This window comes from Macrobrachium nipponense, chromosome 3 (genome assembly GCF_015104395.2).
Source record: "Macrobrachium nipponense isolate FS-2020 chromosome 3, ASM1510439v2, whole genome shotgun sequence".
In the NCBI taxonomy this organism is placed as follows: domain Eukaryota; kingdom Metazoa; phylum Arthropoda; class Malacostraca; order Decapoda; family Palaemonidae; genus Macrobrachium; species Macrobrachium nipponense.
Genome location: NC_087202.1, coordinates 107182864 through 107210746, shown reverse-complemented (window position 1 = coordinate 107210746; position 27883 = coordinate 107182864). Strand labels below are relative to the sequence as shown.

Sequence of the window (27883 nt, the reverse complement as noted above, 5' to 3'; positions counted from 1 at the left end):
TAACGCTTAGAAATTAAGAACATGTGAGAATACTTTACGCATCTGAAAGATATTTGCAAATGAAAGAATTTCTTTCGCTATTGAAGAATTGATGGCAGAGTAATTATTTTTTATATATTATGAATATAGATATATCTTTTAACGATGATATTATAAAAATGTTTAGGAATCATTTCCAAATTGATTAAAGGTCGTCATAATTGATATATTAGAGATAAAGTAATTTTATTTGATTTAGATTATTACTTTCAATGACAGAAAGATACAATTTGTAAATTACTTGTCATCTGGAAGAATTTTTAAATATTTAGCAAATGCATCTTTGTTTTGTTGGACATCTGGCGCAGTGTGTGGAGTGGAACCAATAGAGCGGCCGCCACAAAGGACGCATCCACTTCCGGCCGTATTTAAAATTTCTGCGAGTTATGCTGCGCTTGTTTACTTTTATATTCATAGTGCTAGAGGTACATATTTAACTTTCTCTGTTATTTTTGAAGCAAAGTGTATTACATGTGAGTAATCTTAAAGTACGCCGAGTCAGGTTGCCGCGTCATGGGTCAACAGGGATAGTTTGACGCGTCCAGCTGTCACTCAGCAACAGGCAGGTGGTAACGCTTGTCCGGGTACGAACGTGAAACGATATTATTGCTGCTTGTCGTGGAATGGTGATTTGTTGAGTTTTTGTTACGTTTATTGTACAGTTTTCAAGGTACGGTAATGTCCTAACTTGCTTCCAGACATAGGCTTACCTAACTTGCTTAAGGTAAAGCAGGCTTGTCATGTTTCCTTTTATTTTATGTTGCTGACTGTGCAAGCAGAAACATTTATATCTTAACCAAGAGTACCAACGTATGAATAACAGGTAATTCTAAGCCCTCATTCCGCAGTAAAGTAGACAATGGCAGTTGACGTTTTCCTACGTTATTTTACTTACTAAACAAGAATTTAAAGTATAGGCTAATATATTTATTCAGACGACTGTATGGTAAAACACTGCATAGACTGGCCAACTCACCAATGATCACGGCTGGACACCCTCCGAAAAAGTACTTAAAATGCATCCTGACATCGGAGATGGTCATCAGTCACGAGTTGTTGTTGGTGAGAGACAGAGCTAAAGACCTCTACTCTCCTTCCAATGTAAGTATTTTCTCCAAAGTTAGAAATTAAGGCCATATTTTAGGCTGTAAACAGAGGCTAATGAAAAGGGTGGCAAACGCAGTGCAAACTCCACCAAAACGCTTTAAAAATTTTTACTTACGATTAAATAACTTAGAAGATTGACGCCTTTTTGATGTTTGCGGAGTCGCTTGTGTCAACAAACTTCCCATTTCCTGTGATAAATCCGCACACCACTTGTACCCATAGACGCTGGGGCACTTTAATCACAACAATTGGAAAACGGTCCCTTGCCACGACGTTTTTAAGGAAACTACGGTTTTGGTAGAAGACGACGACGAAGCGTGCACTAGATAATCATTTAAATAAAGAGTAAAACATCAATTTGTTCCGATACGTAATACAAACCCTCGATCCTTTAACAATAGGAAGGTAACTAGCGGCAGCTGGGACGGTCGTAAGCTTCGAACAAGGGGAGAACGGTAGTTAACTGCTTGTCCGATCGTGCGCGCGCAATCACTTTTGCTTTCGGCCGCGGGTGTGAAGGACGTGTTCGTCATCACTCTCTGCCCGCTTCATCGTCGTATGCTTTGTTTATATTGTGTTTTCTACTAATGGTTTGTTTGACTTGAAAATGAAACTGTAAGTACTGTTTTCATTTTCATTACTTAATTATGAATCAACATGGAGCTATCGCCGTAGATGCGGCGATTTCCGCTCTTTTCATGAAATTGACTTGAATTATGTCTCGATGCCGAGGGCGGGCGCACTCGCGCTGAGTCATGTATTTTGGGCGAAAGTGTGTAATTGAAAGATGTAAGTACTCTTTTTCATTATATTTTTGCCCTGTGCGTTCGTTGCCAAGAGCTTGATTGCGCTCGGCACGAGCCTCTTATTTGTATGAATAGAATGCAATGAAAGTGGATTCGCAATGCAGTATTCTTTTCATTTTCATTTATTAGTTGCATCAAATTTAATTTTGGATCAATTTCCGCTCTTACCCGGGAATTAATCCTTACGATTTATTTATGTGAAAGTGAAAATCGCAAGTGCAGTATTCTGTTTCATTTTCATATATATTTTATGATAGCATCATATTATTATGGATCAAGTTTCTGCTCTTACCCGGGAATTGATCTTTCCCCCTTTAAGTTCTATGAAGTGAATCGCAAGTGCAGTATTCTGTTTCATTTTCATATTACTTTTCACTGCTGTGCGGGGGTAGGGGAAGCAAAGGTCTGCCAGGAAGTCGTCGGAAAGCTCTCCCGCGACTCCCTTGGTATCCGATTCTTTGTCTTCTTTCCTGCCCCCCGCTCAGCTTCTTCGTTGTATTTTGTATTTGGGGTCTTCCTTGCGTTCGGGGTGGGGCATGTCTCCCCCCGTGCGTGAGGGAACCCCTCTTACTAATCTGTCTGTGCTACCGCAGGTGCTACATCCGTGGGAGACGACCTTGGACAGGTATGGGCCACTGCGGCTTGCAGGGCGTGCCTAGCATCCACGATCTGCTGCAGCGTCTAGCGAGGTCTGGGGCGGTGACCTGGGAGCGGTCGCCACTACAACCTTCACGGCCGCTTATGCTGCTTCCCCCCGCCCCCTCGGTCTACACTCCCCATGCTGTGTCGGTGACGCCGTCTGCCGCTACTAGGGCCGGTCGCCGCCGTACCGAGGAGGGGTATGCCGCCACCGCCTGTTTTTTCTTCGTGTTGCCTGCCCCAGACTTCCGCTGTCCCAGCAGCTCGCCCCTGGACCGGCCGCCAGTAACCAGGTTCCCGCTGGCTGCCGATGATTCTACGAGGCGATGGCTGGGCCTGCCGTACCTGTCGCTGATGTGGTTCCCGCTACTGGCTTGGCTGTCCCTTCTGTGTTTACCGCTGCCGCTGTTCCTGCCGCTCCTGAGCTGGTTGCTGTTCCTGTCGCTCCTGGTTCCTGCGCCTGTCCATGCTGGTCCTGCCCATGGTGTGTCTTCCCCAGTCCCAGGTCCTTCCGGACAGGTGCAGTCGGGCCGTGTTGCTTCTCGGCAATAGGCCCGACTCCGGCCTGGATGGAGGACCTGACTGACTTGTCCTGTGTGAGCTGACGAAGAAGAGGAAGGTGTCATCTTCATCTTCGTCTGCTGCTGCCTCTTCCCCTTCGACTTCTAGGCCCATAAGCCGAAGAAGAAGAAGGCTGCCTCCCCCCCCTAAGAAGTCTCCTTCGGGAACTTCTAAGGGCCCGTCCCACCTCGGTGGGACGGGGGGTCCTTCTGCTGGTCCTCCTGCTCCTTCGGGAGCGGGGCCCGTCTCCCCCCCTTCCGTAAGGAAGAGATAGACGGGGACCAGAGGAGTATCGGTTAGCACTGGTACTTCCTCGCCTGGTGCTAGCGGCGATGCCGCTACGCGAGGTTCCGACTCGGTCTCTCGTTCGCGGGAGATCCCGAGTGTACGCTCTCCCTCGGGAGACCGTGCAGCCAAAGTTTCGGCGCCAGAGTTCGCTCGGCGCCAAGACCGCGGCACGGAGCAGAAGGCTGACGAGAACCGCTCAGGTGACTCTCGCCAGGCCAGCGGCCGCTCTCGCAGCGACCAGCTGGTAACCGGGGTTTTCCCCCTAAGAAGACTCCTTTGGGAACTTCGAAGGGCTCGTCTCACTCCGGTGTGACGGGGGGGTTCTTCTGCTGGTCCTCCTGTTCCTTCGGGAACGGGGCCCGTCTCTCTTCTGAGAAGAAGAAGAAGACGGGGACCAAGGGTTGTGCTGGCTACGCTGGTACACCCTCGCCTGGTCTTGGCAGCTCTGCTGCTAAGCCAGGTACCGGCTCGGTTTCTCGTCCGCGAGAAAGTTCCGAGTGTACGGTCGGTCCTTTGGGTGACCGTGCAGCCAAAGTTAGACGCCTGAGTTCGCTCAGCGTCATGACCGAGGCACGGAGGCAGAAGACTGTCGAGAGCCGCTCAGGTGACTCTCGCCAGGCCAGCGGCCGCTCTCGTAGCGACCAGCCGGTACCTCGGGTGGACGTGACGGTCTCTGACCGACCACGGGTTGAGGCTGGGAAGAGGTCCCCCAGGTCCCTCGACCGACGGTAACCAGCCTCGGCTGGTACCCAGCGGTTTGACGTGCCGCGAGGACGCTCACCGGTCTCACCGCGAAAGTGAGCTCTGCAGGTCACCTGACCGCCGCTCCCGGGACCGGGACCGGGCGGATACGGTAAACCAGCAGCAGCTCGTCTGACGCACGGGACTGGGGTCGACGTGCTCAGTCGAGCCGCTCGCCACAGGTGAGCGGCACGGAGGCCAGGCCTGCAGATCGATCCCCACCGCGGGTTGTGATCGGCTGCAGCCCCCCACGTACGCTGGTCCTGCAGCGAGCGGGGGGGAGCGTCAGGTCTGTCTCTCCACTACCTTCAACTTCCTCGGGCTACACCGGGAAGAGCGAGGTAGCTAGGAGTGATCGTGAGAGGTGCGCCGCTCCACGATCCCGTCACGACGCCGCACGTGCCACGTATGGTCTTAGGACCAACCAGGACGTACGTGCAAGTGATTGGAGGCGACCGTCAGGGGGGGGAGGGGGTAGCGTCAGTTCTGTCTCTCCGATACCTTCAACTTCCTCGGCATACGCCAGGAAGAGCGAGGTATATAGGAGTGATCGTGAGAGATGCGCCGCTCACGATCCCGTCACGACGCTGCACGTGCCAGGTATGGTCTTAGGACCAGCCAGGACGTACGCGCAAGTGATTGGAGGCAACCGTCAGGGATCTGTTGCTGGTCCTTCTTCTGAAGGAGGAGGGTCTTGGGAGCTGCTCTTGTTGGAGAGACTGGACGGTCCTACTCCTCCAAGACGCTGTAACTTCCGAGATTCAGAGTAACTTTACCCAGGTTATTGCACTGATTCGTCAGCACAACGACCTGGGGGAAGGATCGCCGCTCCCACCAGCAGAGCCCATGTCTCTGCTCGAGTCGTTTTGGGGCCCGAGAGGGAACCCAAACCGACGGTGGGTTTGCCGCGATCGGAGCTTGCCGATTCTGTCTTGAACCAGAGTCTCTCGTCTCCGGACAAGAAGGCTCTCTCAGTTCTGGCCGGTCGATCAAGCTACTTCCACCTCCTCTACTGCGACAGCGGCGTTTCTACGTGTCTTCGGACACCGTATTTAAATACTCCTTCGGTCCTCCTGAGAGATTTCGACCTCGACGAAGACGGTATCGGCTCTCTCCTGTCAGGTGTCGATCAGCCCCACCCAGACGACGTTCACAGTGGCGGCAGACCCTTACCTACAGTGAGAGTTCGTAATCCTCCTCGGGAAAATGTTTTCTCCTGACGATACGTTTTCCCAGACTCTGAGAGGCCATCGCCGCAAGGCGATGGCTGCTCCTAATCTTCTCCAACTGCTAGTTCCACTGGGAAGGCGAGCGAGTATCCAATTCCTCCCCCATTCCCTCTCTCCTTACGGCTACGAGGAAAGGGGAGGGATCCTACAGAGATATCTCTGTAGGATCCCACATTGGGGACTGCGCTACCGGGGGGACCTTCGGGTCCTACCTGACATAACCCCGCCCCGGTCGTTGAGGAGGGATCCTGCCCCATTCTCGATTTTTACGGAAATCGAGAGGACCACCAGCCGATGCGTTTGACGAATTCGGTGGGCGGTTTCGCAGACGACGTAGAATTCTACGGAATTTCTAGCGCATCAGATGTGTTCGAGTTTCTTAACGATCTCAAACACTTAGGCTGAGACCACGGTCCAAAGTTGAGCCGAGACGAGAATTCCACGATATGTTACACGATAAATCGGGAAACTCGCCTATGCTCGAATTACTGCGAATTTCTTTAGCATTAGGAAGAGATGCTGCTGAAGAAGACTATCTCACAGTAGGCGGACCAACCTGGAATAGAGAAGAACGGACGGGATATCCAGTTTGGCTTGAACTAGTTCTAGTATTCTGTTCACCATTGAAGCTTCCTCGAGGAAGGGACTTCTTCACTCTCTTTGAAAGAGACGAGTGTGTTCGATCTCCAATTCCTTATTTTGTTTTCTGAGGATAAGAATTCGGATGGATGATCGTTGTTCAGAATCCTACAAATATATACGTATATTAACTGCGACATGTGCTGCTAAGCAGTTGCAATGGGTCGAGTGTAGGCGCAATATCCTGGTTATTCTCCGGATTGCGACTTAGACGAGAAGTATTCTATTTGAACTGCAACTCGGGGTTGCTGCAACCTCCCAGGAGATTTCCAGTACAGTTTCAATTTAAATACTTTATGGTGTTGTTCACAACAACACATTTAAGCTTTTATTTATTTACCGAAATTCGTTCGCATAAATATAATGCTCGAGCATATCTTTTTATGTCGGTGGTTCTAGCAGACGCATTCCTTCTTTAGTTGGAAAGGATTACTGGCAATCAGGATGACGAGTCAGCGACAGCTACTGGTTATGAATTTCCCGAGGCATTTCAGTACCAGCTGCGCTTCAGATGGACGGTTGGTTATGTCTTCTCAACTGCTTGATGAATTACCAAACCGTATCTCTGGCCCAACAATCACGGACGTAAGTCTCTGAATTAACGGGGATTCTCTCATACCTGAAGACCATCTACTGCTGTGACGCTAGTATTTCATCGTCTTCGGTATTGCTGAGAATTTTAAACAGAGATAACTATACGACTCTCATCTTTTGCTTTACCGCCTGGAACAAATCTGTACTAGTCCTTGCTGCATCGATCTCGATAATGCGATTATTTTTGCTGAATCTGAGTTTGTCCTCAAAATATCTTGTATTCGGAGGTGTGCCAATTGTTCATTGTCACACGGATTAGTAGGCGTATGAAAGACATCGCCTACTCCCACAGCTGCCAGACTACTTCCAAACGTTCAGCCCATTTGAGAAGCAGTTCTTCAAGCGGCTCTCCCCTGTGGTTTCATTACTGAAGAACGCCCGCTTTCATTCACACCGGACAGCAATGAAATGGCAGTTAGGTTTCAGTCCATTTGTAAGCACAGTTTAGGAATCTGAGATTCCTTCTCTGATTCAGCGGGAAGACGTAGGTTGCATCATTGCTACCTTCGTTCTTCAACGTCACATAGTGTTGTTTCTCCTTAAGCTGAGATTTCAACGTTCTGAGATTTTCTTTGCCATGAGAGGGACCTCGGTCTTTTGAAGGCAAATTGACTTTCGCCTTTTGAGCTTATGCATTTAGAGAATCATCGCCTCGCCGTCCGGCATCGAGTGACTAAACAAATATCTATTTGTTTGGTCTCGCAGCATAACTCTTAAAGGAGAGAAGGTCACGTGGACTTACCCGGATGCTTGGAAACTTGCCTCTACTGATTCCGACCAGTCAGTTCGGCAGCTGTCAGAGCGCCCGAGTCAGTTACGAACTATGCTGTGACTTAGTTCGGTTGTTCCAGGAGCATCATTACTTCGTCTTAATAGCTTGTCAGTAATGAGTATCTGTACATAAACCAACGTCGAGAAGAGGGATAGGTCATACGACTATCCCTTCTTTTCGTCTTAGGTAACTGCACGACTTCTCTTGAGACGTCAAAGCACCAAGGGATGGGGATTTTTGACGGCTCGATTTGTTACCGATCTTCGTAGCTAGCGAAGACTTCAGAAACCCTTCGGTAAACTGGACGATTTGTTCGAGTCCTCACACTACCCTCCCTAATGGACTTCACCGCCTCCGATACGAAGGCTATGCTGCTTTGTCCTGTGAAGGCGCGACGGAGCTGTCTGAAGAAACTCGACAACCAGGATGAGTGTGGCCGCCTTTCATCATTCTCCGCGTTCCGCAAGAACTTCTCCGTGGCGCAGGTAGTGAAGCAGGGGCTGGTCAACGGACCGCATGCACCTCCTTCTACCTTCGGGCTATTGCCCCACAGTTCCTTGGATCTTTTTCCTTGGGAACCGTGGTGGTGCTCAACACGTTGTGTAGTTTAACCCAGACCCTGCAGGCTGAACAGCATCGAGTCCTGGTTGTGACCGTAAGAATGGTATGAGGAATGAGGTGTGACTGGGCTCCTCTGCCCATCTTTTTCTTACCTCTACCTCTGGGTAGAGGACACGGTCTTCACCTGCTGGTTAAGGACGAGATTGCAGGGAGCTACTCAATTAGAGCACCATCCTATTCCCTTTCAGTAGGGATAGGAGTAAATATCCACCACTCATCAACAAAGGGGGAGGAATCGAAGTGGATATCAACTTGGAACACCCATCATTTTATGATGTCTCGAGATGCAAACAGGAAACAAGTTCTTGCTGCTGGTACGAAGAGATACGCTTGCCTCTCTCTTAAGTACTTGGCCCAGAGGTTGACCATTGATCCTGCGGGTGCACAACCCGATCAATCGACATAAGGTTTGGATCCTCCTTCTCTTACGACCAGGAGCACTCACATGGGTGGCGAACACCAGTCTGTTCACCAAAAAGACTCAGATCCTCCCACCAGAAGGAGTCTTCCTATTGTTAAAGGACGAGGGTTGGTATTACGTATCGGAACTAAATGACAATTTGTCGAAAATTGATTTTTCCTAACTATACAAAACCTGAGGTCCTTTACATATAGACCACCTCCATGACACCCCTCAATCGGCAACTTTTGCATGGGCCATAAAGCAAAAAGTGATTCTCACCTCTCGGCGCGCGCACGATTCGCAAGCAGTAACTACCGTTCCCCCTTGTTCGAAGGCTTACGACCGTCCCAGCTGCCGCTAGTTACCTTCATATTGTAAAGGAACCCGTTTGATCTTAGTTAGGCAAAAATGCAATTTCGAACAAATTGTCATATTTACATATTATGTGATTAATTTGAAACTATTCGTTATTGAAAAAGTAACTCATCCTGACCAAATTTAAAGTAATTATTTTTCGGAATTAGAACGTTTTTAAGTCTGTATTATGACGTCAGGACATCGTGACTTTCGTACCAATTGTAAATGAATTGCTATACCAGCTTTCTTGCAGAAACAGTTTTTACCAGTTATCATGCAGATTGTTATCAGCGATTTCATGTAATTGTTATAATCGTTAATGCGCAAATATATCTTTATTATGTACTTGTTCCGACACGGCATACAAACCTTCGTCTTTACAATAGGAAGGTTCTTAGTGGCGATGGATAGGTCGTAAAGCTTTCGAACAAGGGGTTCGGTAGTTAAAAACTGCTTGTCCGACAGGGGAGGTAAACAAATCACTTGCTTTCGGCATCGCTTGGCGTGTAGACGTGTGTATCACGCTCTCCTGCCCGCTTCATCGTCGTTCTTTCGCATGGTGTGTTTTTCTCTTTTATTTATCTAGGAAAACTGAATTGTAGTACAATCATTTCATCTTATTCAATTGGAATTCCAATGTGAATAAAGGATTGGTTCTCCATGCCCTCCGATACCCGAGTGCCGGGATGAAGGGCGTAATTGCGGGAATTCATATTTCCCAGAAATGATCCTCGTATTGTGTATGCTCGGTGCCGAGGGCGGGAGAGCACTCGCTCCAAAGCTTATATTGTCCGATACGTAATACAACCCTCGGGTCATTTAACAATAGGAAGTAGCTAGCGGCAGCTGGAACGTCGTAAGCTTCGAACAAGAGGGAGAACGGGTAGTTAACTGCCTGGCGAGGTAAAAACAAATCACTTTTGCTTTCGGCCAGTGTGTGGAAGGAGGTGTTGCATCGCTTGCCGCTTTGTCGTTTGCTTGAGTTTGAGTATGCCTTCTCTTTCTGTATAAAGCAGAGTGGAATTTAAGACTTTTACAATTCTATTGATCTTGCAAGGAGTGAATGGAAGAAATGGAGGATATCACCGCGCCCTCCAGTCGCCGTTTAGAGTGTGTTCCCGGGCTGGAGGGGCGTAGATTGGAGGTTTTCAGGTCATTTCGTGACGTGACCCCCATGAGGTTTGTACTCGTTCGCCGGAGGGAGAGACGTGCTCCGCACACGAAACCTTGTGTCCTTGTATTAATTGGTCCGAGGCGCAGTGGTGCTGTCGCGGGGGGGGGGGGGGGGGGGGGGGGGGCGGGGGGGCGTCGGGGGGTGGGGGGGGGGGGGGGGGGGGGGGGGGGGGGGGGGGAGGGGGGGGGGGGGGGGGGGGGGGGGGGGGGGTGGGGGGGGGGGGGGGGGGGGTGGGTGGGTGGGGGGGGGGGGGGGGGGGGGGGGGGTGGGGGGGGCAGGAAGAGACTTAGGCCGCGCCGGCAGAAGTCATCGGAAAGTCCAGTGACTCCTTGGTGACGGACACTCGTCCTCTTTCCTGCCCCCGCCCAGCCCCCACGTTTCGCGCCTTCCCCTGAGGGGGGGGTAGCGGATCTTTTCCTCTATCGATCCGCGGTGTGGATGAGGGCGCCCGCTACCCGGACGTACATGCTGCTGTACTCGGGGTCTTCCTGTCCGCTCTGGGGGGGGTGTTTCTTACCCATGGGCGCGAGGAAGGCCCTCCAACTAACCCGACTATTGCTTCCGCAGCGGGGGCTGTGCCATCAACGCGAAGGACGACTTGGACAGGTGTGGAGTCGCTGGGACTGCAGGGAGTGCCAGCATCCAGGGGTTTGCTTCAGCGGTTGGCGGGGCGGAGGTGGTCACGCATGGTGCCGGTGACCACCACTACTACCACAAATAACGACACAGCGTATGAGAGCCCAACACATCTGGTATATACGCACCATATTAATGTCGGTGACACCCACGGTGGCTATACAAAAACCATTGCTGCCGTGCCAAGGAGGACGGTGCCACCACCACCTGGATTTTTTCCTTGCCGACCCCGGACTTCCGCTGGCCAAAGAAGTACCCCCTGACCTGCCGCCAGTGCCAAGGATTGACGGGTGACTGCAAGAAGGACGCCTGGCTCTCCCGTGGTACCTGCCGTGCCTGCCGTACCTTTGGCCGTTCCAGCTATCTTTTCCCTTTCAGATCGGCTTGGCACATTCATTCAGATGTTCCTGCCGTTCTGTGTTCCCGGACCTGTTCCCTTGTTGTTCCTGCGTGGTGTTGCTGTCAAGTCTCAGTTCTTTCCGGACAGGTGCATCGGGCCCTGTGCTTCGGCAACTGCCCCTGCTCCCTCTGGATGGAAGACCTTACGTCTGTTCTGCGGAGCCTGGCGAAGAAGAAGAGGAAGAGAAGAAGGTGTCGTCTTAGTTTCATCGTCTTTCTTCGTCGTTTGCTGCCTCTCCTTCCCTTGACTTCTAAGGCTAAACAGCCGAAAGAGAAGAAGAAGGCTGCTCCTCCCCCATAAGAAGACTCCTTCGGGAATCTTCTCAAGGGCCCGGCTCCCCTCAGCGAGCTGGGAGCTTCTCTGCTGGTCCTATGTTCCTCGGGAACGGGGCCCGTCGCTTCTTCTGCCAAAGAAGAAGTCGACGGGGACCAGAGGGACACCAGCCTCGGCTGGTGCGTCCTCACCTGGTGCTAGCGGTTCTGCCCCCTAAACCAGGTTCCGTCTCGGCGATTATCGTTCGCGACGAAGGCACCGACGTGGACGCCTCTTCCAAAGAGGACCGTCCAGCCAAGTTTTGCACGCCCGAGCTCGCTCGCCGTCAAGACAGCGGCGCGGAGCAGAAAGACTGGCGAGAGTCGTGCCCACGACTCTCGCCAGGCAGTGGACGCTCCGCAAGCGATCAACTGGCTGCTCGGGCTGACGTGACGGTCGCTGACCGTCCACGGGTTGAGGCGAGGAGGATAGTCCCCACGCCGCCGGTACCAGCCACTGCTGGTACGAGCGGTTTGACGCGCGAGAGGACGCTGGCCGGTTTCTCGACGCGACAGAGAGCCTAGCAGGATACCAGTCCGCCCGCTCCCGATGGGACCGGGCGGAGACGGAGTGACCAGCGGCAGCTCGCCTGACGCTAGAGATCGGTCTCGCGTTCTCAGCCGAGCCAATCGCCCCAGGCGAGCGGAGCGGCAAGGGCTAGGCCTGCTGCTCGACCGTCACCGCGGAGTTGACGAATCAGCAGCAGCCTTCCACGCCGCTGGTCCTGCCAGCGAGCGAGGGGGGAGCGTCAGTCTGCCTTCTCCCGTACCTTCAACTCCTCAGGATATACCGGGCGGAGCGAGGTACCAAGGAGCGATCACGATGAGGTGGGCGCTCGTGACCCAGCTATGACGCAGTACGGCTCAGGCACGGTCTTAGGACCGACCAGAACGTCACGCGCAAGTAGTTTTCTTTTTTTTTGAGCGACAGTCAGGGGTCTGCGTGTTCCTCCTTCTGAAGGAGGAGTATCGAGGGATATGCTTCTTGCTGGAGGGACTGGACGGTCCTACTCCACAAGACGCCGGTAACGCTGAGATACAGAGAACTTCGCAGAAGGTCATAAGCTGATGCGTCTGCATAAGACACTTGCGGAAGGATCGCCGCTACCACCAGGCAGAGACCCACGTCACGGCTCGAATCATTTTGGTGGTCCCAAGAGGGAGCCCAAAAGTGTGGGGTTGCCACGGATCGGAGCTTGCGGACTCGGTCCTGGAAGTGGAGAATCTCGTCTCCGCGACGGGAGGACCGCTAAAATCCGGACGGTCCTCTAAGCTGCTTTCCTCCTCCTCTACAGCGGCAAGACGGCGATTTTACGTGCCATCGGAAGAACCGATACTGCCGAAACAGGTTAACCCGGAGTTAGCGAGGCTGACTCCGGTGTGTCCCTGCAGCAGCTCCTGTCGGAGAACCTATGGTTCTCGCAGCAGGAAGGGCAATTGCCCGGAATCTACCGCTAGGCAGCATTCCAGGCAGTTTTCCTGGTTGGATTTGTGGTCCCTCACCAATATCCAAAGTAGCGGCCGGCTCTGGGAGTTCTGCTCTCGAAGACGCCGCTTTCTTTCAGGAGACTGTGCCCGTCTGGAGGAAGTAGCAACCTCTTACCTCGCCATCAGACGCTAACCTGGGGCCAACTTGGTTCTTCGACGTAGGGACGCAGTCCTCTTACCCGAGTGACCAGGGGGCGGGCGTGAGTGAGGCGGCACTCGGGCTACGAAAATGGACCTCTTAGGAGTTCCCCAGCTCTCTTTCCTGGAGAGATGGGTGGACGCTGCGGTGGACCAGGCGGCGCACTGACGAGAGTGACCGCTTAGTTCCACGGAAGTCTCGAGGTTTCTGGGCAACCTCGAGTAACTGCGGCCAAACCAAAGACTGGCATAGCGCTTCCACCCGGCGGCGAAGACGGTTGCAACGTCCAAAAACCCAGAGTCGGAAGACTCCAGTTGTTTCAAACTTCATGCTAGAGGAGGGCGAACCAGCCCTCCTCCCAGCCCTCATTTCCACCGAGGAGGGCTGGAAAGAAGTCGAACAGAGGAGGGAGGCTCCCCACCCCCCCCAGGGACGGCGTTCCCCTCACTGCTGCCGGAAAGTGGGGGGGTGCCTAGCGAGCCATGGGCGACTTGCAGCTCCTACGCGCCGAGAACTGGATAGTAGACGTCCTCGGGAGGGATATCTACTACCCTTCGAGTCTCGGCCCCCCCTCATCTCCAAACCGAGTCCATCTACGACTTATGTCCGGGGAATCAGCAAAGGACAACGCTCTTCGACAGGAGATCAAGACCATGCTGGCGAAAACGAGCTGTAGGAAATCGTGGAGGACCAGTCACCGGGCTTTTACAGCCGCCTCTTCCTAGTGTGAGAAGCATCGGGGGGCGCTGGCGTCCGGTGATAGACATCTCTCCCCTGAAACGTTCGTTCGCACGACGGGTTCACGATGGATGTCGGCACGCTCAGTGCTCGATTCAATCAGGGGAACGATTTCATGCTTTCAGTGGACCTGAAGGCGCGTATTTTCAAATACCCATCCATCAGTCCTCCAGAAAGTACCTCCGCTTCAATCTCGACGGGACGGTGTTGTACCAATTCAGGGCTACTGTGTTTCGTCTCTCAACGCCCCACAGGTGTTCACGCGAGTGTTCACTTGGTGTCGGCTTGGGCCCATTCGGAACGGGAGATACGTCTTCTGAGGTATCGCGCCGATTGGCTAGTCCTGGCGAGCTCCCGCTCGCAGTTTGCTACAGGACAGAGGATCGATTCCTCAAGTTTTGTCGCGATCTGGGGATCGTTGAAAACTACGAGAAGTCCGACCTCGACCCAAGCAGAAGATGAAGTACCTGGGTATGTGGAGACACCGGTAGCAGGGCATAGTCTTTCCCGCAGACTTGCGTATCAGCAAATTCAGGGAGGCAGCCGGCGGTTCCTGTATCGCGCAGGAACAGGCAGACACGAGCAATGGCAAGTCTGATCGGCCATCTGGCGGCATCGAGAAGATAGTCCCTCACGGGCCGTCTTCACCTGGGTCTCTCCAGTGGAGACAAGGGAAGTTGGTCTCAGGCCAAGGATCCCTCCTTACTTTCCGTGGCTAATCACGACAAGGTGAGGCAGGGACCTAGCTGGGGCCTCGACGACAAGAACCTCTTAAGAGGAAAGTGCCCATACGCACTCCCCCCCCGGAGATTGCTTTGTTCTCAGACGCATCGACCGAGGGATGGGGCCGCACACCTGGAGGAGTTGCTGACTGAAGTGTGTGGGACCGTCACGAGAATCACTTCACCTCAATGTCCTGGAACTCAATGCGGGTTCAACGCTCTCAGAGTTTCAGGACCCTTGGTGGGACATCAGTGGTGTTGATGTGCGACAACACCACGTAGTGGCATATGTAACAAGCAGGGGGGGCTCACTAGTGTCTGTTCGCTCCATCAGTTGACGGGGCAGGTTGCACGAGTGGGCCACGGGCTAACTCGAATAGAGCTGTCCAGCACGCTACATTCCAGGCAAGAGGAATGTAGTAGCAACAAGCTCAGCAGTCGGGATCAGGTGATAGGAACGAATGGTCTCTACACCAAGACGTGGCGAAAGGCCTCTTCAACCTGTGGGGGGCGACGGTCGTAGAACTGTTCGCCACCCGGACAACAGAAAACTTCAGGTTTTCTTTTTCAGCTGTGACGTACCCATGGGCAGCTGCAGAGGGACGCTCGCCAACACCCCTGGGACAAACCTCTTCGCGTACGCCTTTACTCCATTCTGTCTGATTCGAAGGGTATCAGTCCGAGCGCCTGGGTCAATCCCAATCTCAGAATGATCCTGGTGGTCCAAACGGCCACAAGCCGTTTGTATCCGGACCTGCTGGCTCTTCTTGCGGACGCACCGAGAAGCTACCATTGGACAACGTCTAGCCCAGCCACACGTAGAACGGTACCACCAAGCAGTCCAGTCCTTCAACTTCACGGCTGGCTGTTATCCACCATTCTCTTCGCGAACGATGAGCTTTTACTCGTTAGCGCGACTAGCAAACAGAGATGCTGGACACGTCCGGACGGTCCTCTGCAGCTGTGTACCAGGAAGTGGGCAGTCTTCTGTGGTGGTGTCGTTAGACAGGGTCTGTCTCCTCGTCAGGAGCCACTCTTCAGCAGGTAGCGGATTTCCTCGTTGTTTCTTCGCCGAGGGAGAAGCTCCTCTCAGTACCCACAGTTAAGGGAATATAGAGCCGCCCTGGCTCTCGTCCTAAAACTGAGGGGACTGGACATCTCGATTCGTTCGAGAATATCCTTGCTAATGAGGAGCTTCGAAAGGTCTTGCCCACCCAGGGAACTCAGGCCCCCTGCGTGGATGTGACTCTCGTACTTAGGAGTTTGACTCGAAGACCCTTCGAGCCACTCCGAGAGTCGTCAAGCAGGGATCTGACCCTCAAGACCCTCTTCTGCTGGCCTGCACGGGCGAAGAGAGTAGGGAATACTGGCCTTTCTTATGGATGTTAACATACAGAGGTGGGGATCTGTGACGACTCGATTTCGTCCGAACTTCGTACGCTTAAGGACTAGAATCATCGACCTGACGGACAGGTTCGAGTTCTTTCACGGTCCCCTCCCTCCTGGACTTCACCGATAATGATGCGGATGAGATGATGCTTTGTCCTGTGAGGGCGTTACGGCGCTTATCTGAAGAGAACTCGCCTCTCGAGGCTGTTTGCTGAGTGTCGACGCCTCTTCGTTAGCACTGGGGTTACCAAAGAAAGAAAAGTCGCCAATGAACACCTTTCTTTCTGGCTGGTGAGGTGATCAGGAGGAGGCGTACGAAGCTTGATGTAGCGACGACATCCGTACGCTCCGTCGAGAGCCCACGAAGTCAGAGGATATCGGACCTCCTTAGCGTTCCGTAGAACATCTCCGTGGCGCAGGTCCTGAAGGCAGGTGTCTGGGCCAAACCAGACCACCTTCACGTCCTTCTAACTTCGGGATATTGCCCACAAGTCCTTGGATAACTTTTTCTGGACCTGTGGTGGCTGCTCAACACTTTGGTAGCTTTTACCCAGCACCCCGAGCAGGCAGTAAACAGCATCGATTTCGGGTATGATGGGAGAATGAATGCTAGGTCGAATGAGGAGAGTGGACTGGGTCTCTTCACCATCTTTTTCTAACCTCTAACTGTGGGCAGAGTGATAAGGTCGTTACCTTGCGGAGAAGGGAGCAGTGCAGGTAGCTATTCAACAGCGCCCCATCTACCTCTTTAACTAGAGATAGGAGTAAATATCCACCACTTCTCCAACAAGGGGGAGAAAGTGATGCCGAAATGAGACAAACCCATTACTTACATTTGCTAATGATAGGAAAAAGTTCTTAACATGCTGGTACAAAAGAGATAAGCTTGCCTCTCTCTTAGACTCGGCCCAGAGGTCTTGACCATTGATCCTGCGGTGCACACCCCCGATCAATTCGGACAGAAAAAGGGGCTTGGATCCCTCCCTCGCTCTTACGACCAGGAGGCATTCAGGGATGGACGAAACACCAGTCTGTTCATCAAAAAGGACTCAGATTCATCCCACAGAAGTGAGGTCTTCCTATGTTAAAGGACGAGGGTTTGTATTACGTATCGAACAAATGACCAATTTGTCGAAAATTGCATTTTTCCTAACTATACAAACCTGAGGGTCCTTACATATAGTCCCTCCTCATGCCACCCCACTCTGCGTATTTTGCCTGGGCCAAAAGCAAAAGATGATTTGTTACCTCCCAGACGCGCGGCGCGCGACGACCGGACAAGCAGTTAACTACCGTTCTACCATTGTTCGGAAGCTTACGGACGTTCCAGCTGCCGCTAGCTACTTCCTATTGTTAAAGGACCTCAAGGTTTGTATAGTAGGAAAAATGCATTTTCGATCAAATTGTCATTTTGGTTGGAAATGTGTAGATGAAAACGTAAGTAAGTAACACTTTTCATTATTTTTTTTGAGTTGACTGTATGCTCGTTGCCGAGTGACTGCGCTCGGAACGAAAACGTATTCGTATGGAAGTGGAATCGCAAGTACAGTATTCTTTTCCATTTCACTATATTTAATTTTGATTGTATCAATATCAGTTGTTCCGGACACGGCATACACAACCTCGGTCCTTTTACAATGGAAGGTACTAGCGGCAGCTGAAGGTCGTAAGCCGTTCGACCAAGGGGTTTCGGTAGTTAACTGCTTGTCCGACAGATGCGCGCTTGCGCCGCGACTGGGAGGTAAACAAACACTTTGCTTTGGCCTCACAGCGAGTGGAACGTGTAGTGTTCACGCTCTCTGCCGCTTTCTCGTCGTTTGCTTTCATGAGTATTTGGTGGTTTGTGTCGTGAACATTTGTAAAGTAACAATCATTTCCTCTCTTATTTCTTCAATTGTTGAATTGTCAATAATGAATCTCACGCCTCGCTACCCCACGGAGACTATGCACGGGTACCGAAGGCGTAAATGCGGAAAGTTCCGCTCATTCCCGGAAATTGACCCACATATTTGTGGCGCCCCCCCCTGGGTCGGGGGCGCGAATGCACCCGAGCCGGAGCCCGTGAAGTATGTTTCTAATGGTCGGAGGCGCAGTGGACTTGTTACGAGGGCAGGAAGAAGCGAAGGCTCCTGCAAAGGAGTCGCGGGAAAGCTCTCCCGCGGGACTCCGTTGGTTACGGACACTTCGTTCTCTTTCCTGAGCCGCCCGCGCAGCTCCCCCGTTTGGCGCCTTCCCCTTTCGGGGGGGGTCTAGGTCCTTTTCCTCACCGCCTGTCGAGTGTGGAGGATGGGCGCTAGATACCCCGGAATGTCGAGTTGTACTCTAGGGTCTTACCTATCCGTTCGTCCTATCGCGCGAGCGTGGTAGAGGATCCTGCTAATAACCCGACTTTTGCTTCCTAGGTGCGGGTGCCGCGAAGGACGGACCTCGGACAGGTGTGGCATCGTTGGGGCTGGCAGGGCGTGCCGACGTGTCCAGGGGCTGCTCTACCATCTCGTGGCTCTGTGGCGGTCACGCATGCTACGGTTACGACCACCACCACGACCTTACAAGCCTGGCTATGCTTCACATCATCACCTGGTGTACACCCCGCACGCGGTCCTGTCACACCAACTACATCGGTGCGGGGGCCAGTCGCCCGTACCCAGGGGAGTGTGATTGCCTGCCGCCTGGTTGCCGTGCTGCCGCGACCCTGGGGGGACTTCGTGTGCCCGAAGAGCTCGATCCCTGTGACCTCCCACCAGTTACCAGCTGTCTGTGCCGCTGGTCCGTTTCCCAGCCTGCCGTACTGCCGTACATGCCAAGCCGCTGTTAACGGACGGACGTTTGCGACACTGCTGCCGTTTTCCTGTACCTGATCCTGCCGTATCACTGCTGTCCTGTGATGCCTGCACTGCTGGACGTTGTTCCTGTTCTGGCTCCGCTGCTCCCGATGCTGATCTGTTCGGGACAGGTGACGTCCGGGCCCTGTTGTTCGGCAACAGCGAGCCCCGGCTCCGCTCTGGATGACAGATCTGACTATCGGTTTTCCTGAGGAGGTTGACGAAAAAAAGAAGAAGAGGAGGAGTGTCGTCGTCGTCTTCATCGTCTCTTCGTCGTTGTCGCGTCTGCCGCCTCTTCCCCCTTCTTCTTCTAAGGCTCCCCCGCCTAGAAGAAGAAGGTCGCCTCCCCCCCCCCTAAGAAGTCTCCTTCGGGAACTTCTAAGGTCCCCGTCTCGCTCTGGTGAGACGGGGTAGTTCTTCCGCTGGTCACCCTGCTCCTTTGGGGGGCAGGGACCGTCTCTTCTTCCGCAAGGAAAAAGAAAGATACGGGGACCAGAGGAGTGCCGGTAATACCGGCACTTCCTCACCTGCTGTCGTGGTTCGACCACGACAGCAGGATCCGTCTCGGGCCTCTCGTTCAGCGAGAGCGAGGTACCGACGTGTACGGTGCCTACCAGCGACCGTGCAAGCTAGGAACCAGACCTCTGAGCCAGCTCAGCCGCAGGTTCACGGCCACGGAGCGGAAGACTGGTGACAGCCGCTCACGTGACTAATCACCCGACCAGCTCTGCTCTCGCGTTGCGAGCAGCTGGCTACCCGGCGCGACGTGCGGTCCATTGACCGGCCACGGGCTGAGGCTGGGAAGAGTCTACCCCGTCGCCGGCGCCAGCCACGGCTAGGTACCAGCGACGTGACGCGCCGTGAGGATACGCCACGGTCTCACCGGACAGTGGAAGCTCGCCGGTGCGCCTGACCGTCACTCTCACAGAAAGCGATCGGTACGGCAACCACACAGCTCCTCCTGACACACGAGACCGGGCCGCTGTTCTCGGTCCAGACGTTCTCCACAGCGAGACGGCATCGGACTAGGCCTGCAGCTCGGATCGCCAACCGCGGGTTGACGATCGCCTGCGTTTCCAAGCCACTGGTTCTGCCAGCGAGCGAGGATGGAGCGTTAGTCTGGCCTTCCCATACCATTCAACATCTCGGGTTACACCGGGGAGGGGCGAGGTATTGAGGACGTTGATCGTGAGGGAGTGCGCCCCTCAGGATCCCACCACGTCGTCCTACCTACCAGGCACGGTTCTCGACCAGCCAGGCGTAGCACAAGGTGTTGGAGGAGACCGAGGGGTCTGTCGCTGTTCCTCCCCTCGAGGGGAGGAGGGTCCTCGGGGATGCTCCTGTTTGAGGGACTGGATGGTCCGACGCCGCAGGACGCAGTCACTCCTGAGAGCCAGAGAACTTTGCCGAGGTTATTGCGCTGATTCGTCCGCCACAACGAACCTCGCGGAAGGATCGCGCTCCCACCATCCGAGACCACGTCCCGGCTCGAGTCGTTACTGGGGCCCGAAGAGGGAACCCAGACCGACGGTGGGTTTGCCGCGTCCGAGCTTGCCGACTCGGTGCTGGACAGGTAGAATCGCTTGTCTCCGGGCAAGAACGGTTCTCTCAAGTCTGGCAGGTCGAGCAAGCTGCTTCCACCTCCTCTGCTGCGACAGCGGCGTTTTTACGTGCCATCTGAGGACCCGATGCCGCCCAAACAGGTGAACCCGGAGTTAGCCAGGCTGACTCCGGGTGTGTGTCTGCAGCAGCTCCTGTCTGAGAACCTATGGTTCTCGCAGCAAGAGGGGCACTTGGCCTGGAATCTACTGCCATGGCAGCTTTCCAGGCCGTCTCCTGGTTAGATCTGTGGTCCCTCACAGTATCTAAGGTCGCAGCCAACTCCGGGGGAATTTCTCCCGAAGATGACTCGGCCTTTAGGAGACTTTGCCAGTCTGGGGAAGAGCCATCTCCTTCCTTGCCCACCAGACGGTGAACCTGTGGGCCAACCTGGTTCTCCGACGTAGGGACGCTGTCCTTACTCGGGTTTCCAGGGCGGCCGGGCGCGTGAAGCGGCGTTGGGACTTCGCAACGGACCTTTACGGAGTTCCACGTCTCTCTTCCCAGGAGAGATGTGTGGACGCTGCGGTGGACAGACGGCGCATGACGACAGTGACGTCTGGTTCACCAGGCAGTCTCGAAGGCTTCTGGGCAGCCTCGGACTGCGGCCAAGTCTAAGAGCTCGGCTAGCGCTTCCTCGGTGGCTAAGACGGTAGCTGCGTCGAAGCCCCGGGGAAAGACTCTGTCTTCTTCGACTTCTACAAAGGGGAGCCGTAACCAGCCCTCCCTCCCAGCCCTCCTCCTACCCGTGGAGGCTCTGGGAAGAAGTCGAAGAAAAGGGGGGAAACGCTAGGGACGGCGTTCCCCCTCACCTGCTGCCGGAAGTGGGGGGGTGCCTGGCCAGCCATTTGGGCAACTGGCAGCGCTATGGCGCCAAGACCTGGATTGTAGATGTCCTTCGGGAGGGATATCTATTACCCTTCGAATCTCGGCCACCCCTCACCTCCAAACCCGGTCCAACAGCAGTCGTACGTTCCAGGGTCATCGAAGGACGTAGCATTGAGACAGGAGATCAAGACCATGCTGAGCAAGAGAGCTGTAGAAATCGTCACGGATCAGTCACCGGGCTTTTTACAGTCGACTCTTCCTGGTGGAAAAGTCTACGGGAGGCTGGCGCCGGTGATAGATCTCTCCTCTGAACCGGTTGTTCGCCAGACCCGGTTCACGATGGAGACGGCACGTTCAGTGCTCGACTCCATCAGGGAGAGAACGATTTCATGCTTTCAGTGGACTTGAAGGATGCGTATTTCCAAATACCCATTCATCAGTCCTCCAGAAAGTACCTCCGCTTCATCCTCGACGGGACGGTGTACCAGTTCAGGGCACTTTGCTTCGGTCTCTCAACCGCCCCCACAGGTGTTCACGCGAGTGTTCACTCTGGTGTCGCTTGGGCCCATTCGCACGGGATACGTCTGATGAGGTATCTCGACAATTGGTTAGTCCTGGCGAGCGGGCTACAGGACAGGGATCGACTGCTCGGAGTTCTGTCGCGATCTGGGGATCGTTGTGAACTTCGAAAGTCCGATCTCGAGCCCAAGCAGAGGATGAAGTACCTGGGTATGCTGATCGACACGGTAGCAGGGCGAGTCTTCCCGCAGACTCGCGGATCAGCAGATTCAGGGAGGCAGCCAACCAGTTCCTGTCTCGGCAGGAACAGGTAGCTCAGCGATGGCAAGTCGTGATCGGACACCTGTCGTCACTCGAGAAGTTAGACCCTCACGGGCGTCTTCACCTGCGGTCTCTTCAGTGGAGGACTAAAGGAGAGTTGGTCACAGGCGACGGATCCCCAAGCTTTCCAGTGTCACTGACACCGGAGGTGAGGTCAGGACCTAGCCTGGTGGCTGGACGACAGGACCATCTTAAGAGGAGTGCCTCTGCGCACTCCCCCCCCCCCCCGGCGGACATGCAGCTGTTTCAGACGCATCGACCGAGGGATGGGGTGCACACCTGGAGGAGTTGCTGACTTCAGGAGTGTGGGACGAGAACGACAAGCACCTTCATCAATGTACTGGAACTCAAGGCAGCGTTCCTCTCTCTCCAAGAGTTCCAGGACCGCTTGATGGGACACTCAGTGGTGTTGATGTGCGACAACACCACGGTAGTGGCCTACGTCAACAAAACAGGGGGGCCTAGTGTCTCTCCCGTTGTACCAGTTGACTCGGCAGGTGCACGAGTGGGCCGAGGCACACTCAATAGAGCTGTCGGCACGCTACATTCCAGGGAAGAGGAATGTAGTAGCAGACACGCTCAGCCGTCGGGATCAGTGATAGGGACCGAGTGGTCTCTACACCAGGACGTGGCGGAAAGGCTCTTCAACTGTGGGGGCGACCAGTCGTGGATCTGTTCGCCACCCGGCACAACAGGAAGCTCCAGGTGTTCTTCTCGGCCGTGCCGGACCCATGGGCAGCTGCAGAGGAGCTCTTCAACACCCGTGGGACAACTCTTCGTCTATGCCTTTCCCCCGGTTCAGCCTGATTCGCAAGGTGATCAGTCGAGCACTGGTCACCCCGAATCTCAGGATGATCCTGGTGGCTCCCAAATGGCCACAGGCCATTTGGTATCCGGACCTGCTGGCTCTTCTCGCAGAGAACCGAGAGAGATTCCCCCTTGGCACAACCTTCTCGCCCAGCCACAAAGTCGAGCGGTACCACCGAGCAGTCCAGTCCCTACGTCTTCACGGCTGGCTGTTATCCACCATCTCTTGCGAACGAGAGGCTTTTCTCGTAGCGCAGCAACAGAGATGGCTGGAAACGTCCGTCAGTCCTCTGCAGCTGTGTACCCAGGGGAAGTGGGCCGTCTTCTGTGGTTGGTGTCCGTAGACGGGGTCTATCTCCTCTCAGAGCCACTCTTCAGCAGGTAGCGGATTTCCTCGTTTTTCTTCGCCGGAGAGAAGCTCCTCTCAGTCCCCACAGTCAAGGATACAGAGCCGCCCTGGCTCTCGTCCTGAAACTGAGGGGATTGGACATCTCGAACTCGTTCGAGATCTCCTTGCTTATGAGGAGCTTCGAAAGGTCTTGCCCACCTAGGGAACTCAGGCCCCCTGCGTGGGATGTGGACTCTCGTCCTTAGGAGTTTGACTCGAACGCCGTTCGAGCCAATCCGAGAGCCGGCAGACAGGGATCTGACCCTCAAGACCCTCTTCGTGCTGGCCCTGGCATCGGCGAAGAGAGTAGGGGAACTTCATGGTCTTTCCTATGATGTACGACACTCCAGGGGATGGGGATCTGTGACGCATCGATTTCGTCCCGAACTTCGTTGCGAAGACTCAGAAACCGTCGGTCCCTGACGACAGGTTCGAGTCCTTCACGATTCCCTCCCTAATGGACTTCACCGATAATGATGCGGATGAGATGCTGCTTTGTCCTGTGAGGGCGCTACGGCGCTATCTGAAGAAAAACTCGACACCTCAGGCCTGAGTGTCGACGCCTCTTCGTTAGCACCGGGGGGTGTAACCAAGAAAGAAGTATTCCAAGAATACTCTTTCATTCTGGCTGCGTGAGGTCATCAGGAGGGCGTTATGAGGTGCTGATGGTAGTGACGACATCCGTACGTCCCGTCCGAGAGCTCACGAAGTCAGAAGTATTGGCCCCTTGTTGGCGTTTCGTAAGAACTTCTCCGTGGCGCAGGTCCTGAAGGCAGGGGTCTGGTCTACCAGACTACCTTTACGTCCTTCTACCTTCGGGATATTGCCCACAGGTCCTTGGATACCTTTTCCTTGGGTACCCGTGGTGGCTGCTCAACAAGTTGTGTAGCTAACCCAGACCCTCGCAGGCTGAAACAGCATCGAGTCCTGGTGTGACTGTGTGGATGGATGTGTGAGTGAGTGAGTGACTGGCTCCTCTTCCCATCTTTTTTTTTCCTCCTCCTCTACCTGTGGGCAGAGGGCCACGGTCGTCACTACGCCCTGGATGAGGACGAGATGCAGGTGAGCTATATGACAGAGGCCCCATCCTATCCCTTTCACTAGGGATAGGAGCAGAATATCCACCACTTCCTCCTACAAGGGGGGGGAAGTGGATGCCTACAAGAGTCAAACCCGCCATGACTTTATATTTGCTCCTGTACAGGAACAAGTTCTTACATTGCTGGTACGAAGAGATACGCTTGCCTCTCTCTTAGTACTCCGGTCCAGAGGTCTGACCATTGATCCTGCGGTGCACACCCCGATCAATCGGACAGAGGCTTGGATCCCTCCCTCGCTCTTATGACCAGGGAGACTTCCAAGGTTGGGCGAACACCAGTCTGTTCACAAAAGACTCAGATTCCTCCACCAAGAAGTGAGTCTTCCTATTGTAAAACAAAGGACCGAAGGTTTGTATGGCGTGTCGGAACAAATGACAATTTGTCCAAAATTGCATTTTTCCTAACTATACAAACCTGAGGTCCTTTTACACATAGCCCCACCTCATGCCACCCCTCACTCTGCAGTTTTTGCTTGGGCCAAAAGCAAAAGTGATTTGTTTACCTCCCAGTCGCGCCGCGCGCGCCTGTCGGACAAGCAGTTAACTACCGAACCCCTTGTTCGAAAGCTTACGACCTATCCAGCTGCCGCTAGTACCTTCCTATTGTAAAAGGACTCAGGTTTGTATAGTTAGGAAAAATGCAATTTTGGACAAATTGTCATTTTTTGGATCAGTTCCGCTCTTACCCGGAATTGATCCTTTTTCCCCTTTTTTTTAGTTGATTTTTGAGTTTTGAAATCGAAGTCGCAAGCGCAGTATTCTTTTTCATTTTCATATATATTTTGATTGCATCAATTCCTTATGGATCAAGGTTTCCGTTCATAATCGGACAGAGGCTTGGATCCCTCCCTCGCTCTTACGACCAGGGAGGCATTCCAAGGTTGGGCGAACACCAGTCTGTTCACAAAAGACTCGGATTCCTCCCACCAAGAAGTGAGTCTTCCTATTGTAAAAGGACCAAAGGTTTGTATGCCGTGTCGGAACAAATGACAATTTGTCCAAAATTGCATTTTTCCTAACTATACAAACCTGAGGTCCTTTTACACATAGTCCCACCCCTCACTCTGCAGTTTTTGCTTGGGCCAAAAGCAAAAGTGATTGTTTACCTCCCAGTCGCGCGCGCGCCTGTCGGACAAGCAGTTAACTACCGAACCCCTTGTTCGAAAGCTTACGACCTATCCAGCTGCCGCTAGTAACCTTCCTATTGTAAAAGGACCTCAGGTTTGTATAGTTAGGAAAAATGCAATTTTGGACAAATTGTCATTTTTTGGATATATGAAGATGTTTTACTGCCGGGTTACCACTGTAGTGTGACGCAATTGCTTTCGCTCCCTGGGCCTCTTGTCTGTTTTCGCACCATAAGAAATTAATGGGGCCGAATTTGCAATGACCTGAAAGTCGTTAAAAAAGGAAAGTGAGCATCGAGGAGCATATGTTTTGATTGAGAAAAATATAATTTTATGCAATATAGCTAGTTCGTAAAAAATACTTGATTACAAAAAACTTGAATGACAACTAAGCAGCATACCTACTATGGGTTTCAGAGTCTGTGCAAGCACGTTTTTTGGCAATATTTCTGTAACGAACACTTTTATCGGAACAAGATTTTGCTATGGTGTATTACACCCAGTGCCGGAATTTATAAGGGTATCACGAATCACTAATTGTAAAGAATAACGACACTTGTTCTTTTACCAAGAGACAAAAACTCCATTATCCAGAAATGGATACAAACACGGTAGTAAAAAGCTCCACCTACCCTCTTCCCCCACCTCCACCGCCACCCCCGTCCTTCTTCCTTCCCTTCTCTCTCTCTGAAAGTTGCTTCAGTTGTTCTGAGACGTAATACAAACCCTCGGTCCTTTGACAAAAGGAAGTAGCTAGCGGCAGCTGGAATGGTCGTAAGCTTTGAACAAGGGAGAACGGTAGTTAACTGCTTGTCCGACAGTGCGCGCGCCGCGCGCCTTGGAAGTGAAGAACCACTTTTGCTTTCGGCTGCATGTGTGGAGGACGTGTTCGTCATCGCTCTCTGCCCGCTTCATCGTTGTATGCTTTGTTTATATTGTGTTTTCCACTACTGGTTTGTTTGGTTTGAAAATGAAATTGTAAGTACTCTGTTTTCATTTTCATTAATTAAATTATGGGTCAAGAAATGGAGCCATTGCCATAAATGCGGCGGTTTCCGCTCTTTTCCCGAAGTTGATCCTCATGAATAATGTTCTCGGTGCCGAGGGCGGGAGCGCGCTCGTGCCGAATCGTTTATTTCTGGGAGACCTTCCGTAGTGGTGCAAGAAGCAGAAGGTTTCTTCATCCAGTACCTCTGTGACCCAAATTGCAGACTTCCTCATGTATTTGAAGAAGGAAGCAGGTTTCTCAAATCAAATGGTCAAAGGATACAGAAGTATGCTGGCCGCGGTGTTTAGACACACAGGCTTAGATATTTCCAATGACTTGGATCTTAGAGACCTCCTCAGGTCTTTTGAAACAAGGAAGGAGCGTCAATGCAGAGCCCCTTCTTGGAATCTGGATATCGTACTGAAGTTCTTAGGCACTAATAAGTTTGAGCCTATAAGTAAGGCGTCTTTGAGAGATATCTCGAAGAAGACCATCTTTTTAGTTGCTTTGGCCACGGCTAAAAGAATTAGCGAACTTCAGGCGATTAATAAAGATATAGGCTGGAAACACAACAAGGAAGTGTGTACGTTCCAGGAGGACTTCTTAGCCAAGAACGAGAACCCATCTAATCCTTGGCCAAGGTCCTTTAAAATTATGGGTCTGTCCGACCTTGTGGGTCAGGAACAGGAAAGAGTTCTTTGTCCAGAAAGGGCTTTGCTCCATTATATGGAAAGAACCAAAAGTATTAGAGGCACCTCAGGATCTTTTTGGTGTTCAGTGAAGAGCCTAGTAGACCCATGACGAAATGCTATCATCCTCTTCCTAAGTGAACTATTTAAAGAAGCACATATGCTTTGCCAAGAGGGAAGCTTCGGACTACTTAAAGTCAAGGTGCACGAAGTTAAAGCGGTAGCTACGTCATTAGCATTCAAGAAAAATATGACCCTCAAGAATTTGATAGAGACGACATTTTGGAGGACCAATTCAGTTTTTTGCCTCCCATTATCTAAGAGACGTCAAGACAACTTTTGACAACTGTCAAACGTTGGGCCCTTATGTGTCCTCAGGGGCAGTATTGGGCAAAGGAGTTTCCACCCCATAACCTACTTACATGCTAGGGGGTTTTAATTTTAGGTTAGGTTTATAGTGTTTTTATGGTTGTCTGAGAGGGTATATTCCCTCTTCAGTCTTTGAAGTCGATTTGTTAGTGGTGGTGTGTGTGTGTGTGGTTCAGGTGGTCTAACAATTCCTAGCGTGAATGCCCGTGGTAAGAGAGGGCTAGGGTTTTCTGTCAACGCATTGGCCACGTCCAGTTGTCAGACCCTTTTGATAGCTTCTTCAACATTCAGGTCACGTCCTAGTTGAGAGCTACTAAGGTTAAGCAGGCTAAGAGGCAGGACCTATGAAGTCAGCTACCTTAGCAGGTAAGGAACCAAGGAGTACTTTAAAATTTATTTTAAGTTTTAAACTCTAATGATGTTGCTGTCTTTGACCCACCTCCAAATGTGTCAATCAGCTATATATATACCTGTTAGGTAAGTGTTTAGGGTGAGCGAGTCAGAATGCTCTGACATCCCCTTTTTATTTTTCTC

The 27883-nt window shown here is 52.6% G+C and overlaps 1 protein-coding gene across 1 annotated transcript in view; it reads left to right on the top strand.

The window, feature by feature from the left end:
- The first annotated feature begins 356 nt into the window (after window positions 1-356).
- Window positions 357-27883, top strand: part of LOC135221942 (zinc finger and BTB domain-containing protein 49-like) — a 50463-nt gene continuing 22936 nt past the window's right edge. The window contains exon 1 of the mRNA XM_064259974.1: window positions 357-464. The gene's annotated coding sequence lies outside the window, so the exon portion shown is untranslated. The remainder of the gene's footprint in view (window positions 465-27883) is intronic.